General features: G+C 48.3%; 1 long non-coding RNA gene across 1 annotated transcript; it reads right to left on the bottom strand.

Moving 5' to 3' along the window:
* Nucleotides 1–1,644: 1,644 nt before the first annotated feature.
* LOC109573469 (uncharacterized) lies at nt 1,645–5,361 on the bottom strand. The gene is made up of 3 exons (XR_002182922.2): nt 5,006–5,361; nt 4,158–4,247; nt 1,645–1,788 (listed from the first exon to the last, which is right to left on the bottom strand). It is a non-coding gene; the product is annotated as an uncharacterized lncRNA (long non-coding RNA).
* Nucleotides 5,362–5,849: the final 488 nt, after the last annotated feature.

Raw genomic sequence — 5,849 nt, 5'->3', positions numbered from 1 at the left:
CGCTTGTTCTGTAAACGTTGGTGGTGACCGTGAGACCTTACAGCTGTCTCACTATCCTTAGGTCATATTTTTTGTCCAATTTTGGACTGTCTTCATTGGCTGTGTTTTTTTCTGCCAGTCAGAATTCTTGGAGCTTGATGATGATGGGAGGAAAGTTTTAAGTGTCTTAGGCATGAAGAGTCTCTTCCTACCCTCTTTGCAAAGAAAGTAATGCTGTGTGAAATCGATTAAAAAATCATGGACAGTTCCCACCCTATCCCTGAGAGTAGCAGCTCAGAGGCTTCTGTGTGTGCGTGTGTGATCAGTTGCTCAGTCGTGTTCGAGTCTCTGTGACCCCACAGACTGTAACCCACCAGGCTCCTCTGTCCACGGGATTTTCCTGGCGTGAGTGCTGGAGTGGGTTGTCATTTCCTCCTCATGACTGCTGGAATAATCCACATACAGTCATGTGGATGGATCACGAGCAGAAGCTAGCTGTGGTCAACAGTGGAGGCTGGGGTTGAGCTTGGGGCCCTATGGCATTGTACCATTTGCCCAGCTCCCAGCCAGGGGACAGTTAGGAGAGGTTTCCTTCTAACTCCTGAGGCTGACTTCCAGAAGTTCAACGTGGGTCTTGACCTTGGGCCCTTTTGGGTTTTTTGATGTTCCTCTCGACGTGCTCACACGCTCACATTCCAGTGGATATGAAAGTGTCAAGCAAGCATTATCATTTCTACTAGAGATTCCTTTGAAAGATAGCTCCTTGGGATATAACACCTTTGTAGCAAGACAGTTATTGTCATCCCAACGTTGTATGCTGAGATCTTGTCTTCAGAGGGAGTTGCCGCTCTTGTTAGAAAACAAGCGTCCCCTGCATCTCAGCGGAGAGCAACGCTGTCTCCCAGCTGTGGCTCCGTGTCGTCCGGGGTGCTTCTGTTTCTCCCGTGTTCCACGTCCCCTGCATCGGAAAGTCCTGTGGGTTCTACCTCAGGTCGTCCAGAATCCCACCACCGCTCCTCTTTGTTTCTACTGCTGCCATCCTGTCCGGGCCACCAGCATCTCCAGCTGGCTTTCCTTATCCACTTCTGCCTGGGGTAGCCCACTCTCAAACAGCAGCTGAAGCTCAGAATCCCTCTCGTCTCCCCTCTCCCCGCAGCAGAGGTCAAGTCCTCACCGTGGCCGGAGTGACAGCACTGACCACCATCTCCCTGCCCATCCCTGTCGGCCACAGTGGGAGCCTTGCCAGGGTGGCCACATAACCCAGACATGCTTCTGCCTCAGGGCCTTTGCACTGGCTCTCCTTTCCCTGGGAATGCTTCTCCCACAGAGATCTGCATGGCCGACTCCTTTATGGCCTTGAGGTTTTTTCTCAGACTTCAGGCGGCATTGTATAGAGGACGGGAGGCCAGACTGGAGCCACATGGCCTGAGCTCACAACCCTTTCCTCCCACCCGCCAGCCATCGGATGCTCCCAGTGTTATTTCACCTTGCTGTGCCTCAGTTTTCTCATCTGTAAAATGGAGATAATAAGGGCATTCATTCACAAGGCTGTAATGAAGATGAAGTAATGTGATGTTTGTGAAGTACTTAGAAACTGAAGTTGAGTAAGTATGATATAAGTGATCACTTAAAGGAATAAATCAAGTGAGGCTGACATGGACCGCAGTATTTTTTAAATGTTTATTTGCTCATTTATTTCGTTGCACCGGGTCTTAGTTTCGACAGGCAGGGTCTTCAGTCGTGGCACGCGAATTCTCAGTTGCAGCCTGCAGGATCTAGTTTCATGACCAGGGATCAAACCTGGGTCCCCTGCATTGGAAGCGTGGAATCTCAGCCCCTGAACCAGCAGCAAAGTCCCCAGGACCACAGTATTTAAACACGCAGTCAGTCCTCACCCAAGCTCGCTCTTTTGTACTTTCATTCCATTGTATGTGTGACCTCTAACTTCCTACAAGATCTGCTTAGTTCTTACATTTACAATTTTTTTATCTGTCTCCCTGGAACAAAATGGCTACAACATAAGCTCCTAGCAGGCAGAAATCTTGGTTTTTCTCACTGATATGCCTAGGACTACAGGAGGCATTCAGCAAAGTATTTGTGGAGTGAACAACTACATTCCTTCACACCCCCTCCCATTATAACCATTTTGTGTGCGCGCTGAGTTGCTTCAGTCATGAAGCAACTTGAAGCATGACTTGAAGCTCTTGATGACCCTATGGACCATAGCCCGCCAGGCTCCTCTGTCCGTGGGATTCTCCCAGCAAGAATACTGGAGTGGGTTGCCATGCCCTCCTCCAGGGGATCTTTCTGACCCAGGGATCAAACTCATGTCTCCTGAATTGGCAGGCGGGTTCTTTACCACTAGCACCAACTGGGAAGCCCTATGATCATTTTACAGACTTTTTAAAAGAATGCTTTTCTGATTATATAAGGAAGATATACAGAAAAGCTCCCACGGTGGGAAGCTGTTGGAGATGCCATACTGAACAGAAGGGAATCAGCTGAAATTCTACATCTTGGGATGGGGTCCGCCAAAGCTGACCCTGAGATAAGGTGTGCGAGTTTCCTGCAGTGGTTGAACAACTTATCACAAGGCTAGTGGCGAAAAACAACACAAGTCTTTTATCTTACAGTTTCAGAGATCAGAAGCCCAAAATGAGTCTTAGGCGGGCAAAATCGAGGAAAACACAGGGCCTGCCTTTCAAGAGGCTCCAGGGCAGGATCTGCTCCTTGCTTTTTCCAGTTTCTAAGGCTGCCTGTCTTCCTGGCTGTGGCTCCCTTCCAGCCAGCAATCTGTCGCTCTGAGCTCTGCTGCCCTCCTCACGCCTTCTCTGACCCTCCTGCCGCCCTCTCATAAGGACCCTGTGATTACACGGCCCACCTGAATCACTCAGGACGCACTCTGCACCTCCAGATCTCCCCTTAACCTCATCTGTGGAGCCCATGCTCTTGGTTGCTGTTTAGTTGCTAAGTCGTATCTGACTCTTCGTGACCTCATGGGCCAGGCTCCTCTGCCCATGGGGTTTCCCAGAAAGAACACTGGAGTGGGTTGCCATGTCCTCCTCCAGGGGATCTTCCTGACCCAGGGATCGAACCCAGGTCTCATAAATCTCCTGCATTGGCAGGCGGGTTCTTGACCAGTAGCACCACCTGGGAAGCCTGTATATATGGATGGTGGTGGTTTAGTCGCTCAGTTGTGTCTGACTCTTTGCGACCCCGTGGACTGTAGCCCACCAGGCTCCTCTGTCCATGGGATTCTCCAGGCAAGAAGACTGGAGTGGGTGCCATTTCCTCCTCCAGGGGATCTTCCCGACCCAGGGATCGAACCCAGGTCTCCCACATTGCAGGCAGATGCTTTAACCTCTGAGCCACCAGGGAAGCCCATGTATAGATACCTATATATGTTATCATATGTGTAATATCTACACATGTGTGTATACATGTATGCACATGTGTGTGCATACTGGTGGCTCAGTGGTAAAAAAACCCACCAGCTAATGCGGGAGATGCCGGTTTGATTTCTGAGTCGGGAGAGATCCTTCCTGGAGAAGGAAATGGCTGTCCACTCCAGTATTCTTGCCTGGGAAATCCCATGGACAGGGAAACCTGGCGGCTACCGTCCATGGGGTCACAAAAGAGTAGGAGACAACTTAGTGACTAAACAACAGCAACAATATAAATATTATATATATATATGTATATATATAGATATATATACACCACACACAAATTCTATAGACTATATACCAAATGATTATCAAAAGCTACGGCAGAAAACAGCTTTCATTTATAATATAATTCAAATTTATTTCTACACAGAGAATGTTTTATTTTGTACTTGAAAAAGGTTTTAACGTCAAGAAAGATTTTAAACTACATTGAATAAAGGCAAATTGCAGGGAAGATGGAAAATCCATACATGCATAAAGAAGGAAACTTTTGATACATTTCTTCCTAGTTCTCTTTCAACACACGTGGCCTGTCCTGAATATGAAATTCTAAGTTCTCATTTTTTTTAACTTACTCTTAAACTGTGAGCATCTTCCAGGCCATTAAATATCCTTTGCATATGTATTTTTAATGGCTGCATAATATTCCTTCACGGCTATGCCATCACTTATTTATCCACCCTCCCATCGGTTGCCCTCCTCACCCTCCTCTCCACCACTGCTTAATACCTTAACTACTTGGATGAGAAATGGTGGCTTTCACGGTCTCCAGTCAATGGCTGTATATCTGGAACATTTCAGTGAATATCAAAGTCGCTGCTTCATTAATATAAAGAGGGCACAGACCAAAACAAATGAATGTCTTCGTGACGCATCCTCCTGGAAGGAGCAGGCTCCCCCAGCATCGTGACCTCCTCTCAGCACTATGCATGATCTCACTCGGGCCTTTATGTCTCCCCTGGCCCCCCAGTTCCTGGCACATACCCTGAACAGAGCCAACTTACCCATTACTTTCTGAAAAAATAAGTTTGGGCTAAAAATAGGGTTGGTATAAGAGCTTAAATAATTTTCCAAAAATAGACCTTCCTAGGCTTTGTGGTCTGTCCTTTTGTAGGAGAAGCTGCCATTTGGCCAACAAAGATGGTGTATGGGTTGGACCGGAACTGTCAGGGGTCAACAGAAGCGGAGAGAGAAGTGAGGCTCGTGATTTTAACAGGATTTCTAAGCAAAATACTAGGGGTGCCTCCTTGCAGTTGCTCTAGTGGATGAGGGAGAGTGGGGGCTCGGGGGCTGGGGAGGGGTGTATGGAGGGACAGTCCTCCCCTGCAGCCTGGCGTTTTATACCCAGTTGGCATCTGGGGCCACGAATCTCTGGGGGAACAGGAAAAGCATTGACCTATTCCGGTTTGGTATCAACTCCATCACATTGGCAATCCTAAAATAGCTTTCCTGTCTTCCGAATAAAACCTTTTGCATTGAGCGGAATCTGGGAGAATAGGTTAATTGAGGGTTGACTCACAGTCTCAGGTTTGCAAAAAAAGAGGGTTAAGTGGAGCCCTTTCGTAGCAGTTACTTACCCTGAAGCTCCAGCCTTTCCACCAGGCCGAAGAAGCTGCCAGGGAGGGCTGAATCTTCCTCCAGCTCCATCTTGGTACCCAGGATCTGGGATGCTGGGTCCTACCCTCAGGGAATTATAATCTGTGGGCACTTCACGATAAAGGAAAATTGTAAAAATCTGGTCCGGCTTTTTGGAGTCTCCAGCTTCAGCCTTCCTTTCTTCCCCGAACAGGAACAATGGATGATTGTATTAGTGACAGGGTCCACTGGACCTCAAAGTGAGATTGGGTTCAACTCAAAAGGCAAATATGACGCCAGCCATTGTTCAGGGGACTGTGTGTACGGAGCTGGATAAGACAGTCTGTGTGGTCAAGGGGATCTCGGTCTAGAAGGAACACAGACCTGAAAATAATTACAGTGGGGAGGGAGGGGCAGGCATACTGCTCATTCATTTATTCCCTCAGCAGCTATGGTCTGCGGTGTGCGGGCATTGCACTATATTGGGGATTCCACGTGTCACACGGATGTGGTCCCTGCCCTCAAGTAGCTTATCGCCCAGCAGGCAACGTAGTGTGTGCAGGCTAAGTTGCTTCAGTCTTGTGTTTGACTCTTTGCGACCCTGTGGACTGCAGCCCGCCAGGCTCAGTTCATGGGATTCTCCAGGCAAGAATCCTGGAGTGTGTTGCCATTTCCTCCTCCAGGGGATCCTCCCCACCCAGGGATCAAACTCACGTCTCCTGCAGCTCCTGCACTGCAGGTGGATTCTTGACCGATGAGTCATCGGGGAAGCCCAGGCAATGTGGACATTGAACAGATACAAACACAATACATCTCTGATTTTCTTTTGTGATAAACACATTAAAA

This window comes from Bos indicus, chromosome 19 (genome assembly GCF_029378745.1).
Source record: "Bos indicus isolate NIAB-ARS_2022 breed Sahiwal x Tharparkar chromosome 19, NIAB-ARS_B.indTharparkar_mat_pri_1.0, whole genome shotgun sequence".
NCBI classification, from domain to species: Eukaryota; Metazoa; Chordata; class Mammalia; order Artiodactyla; family Bovidae; genus Bos; species Bos indicus.
This window is presented reverse-complemented; position numbering and strand designations above follow the sequence as displayed.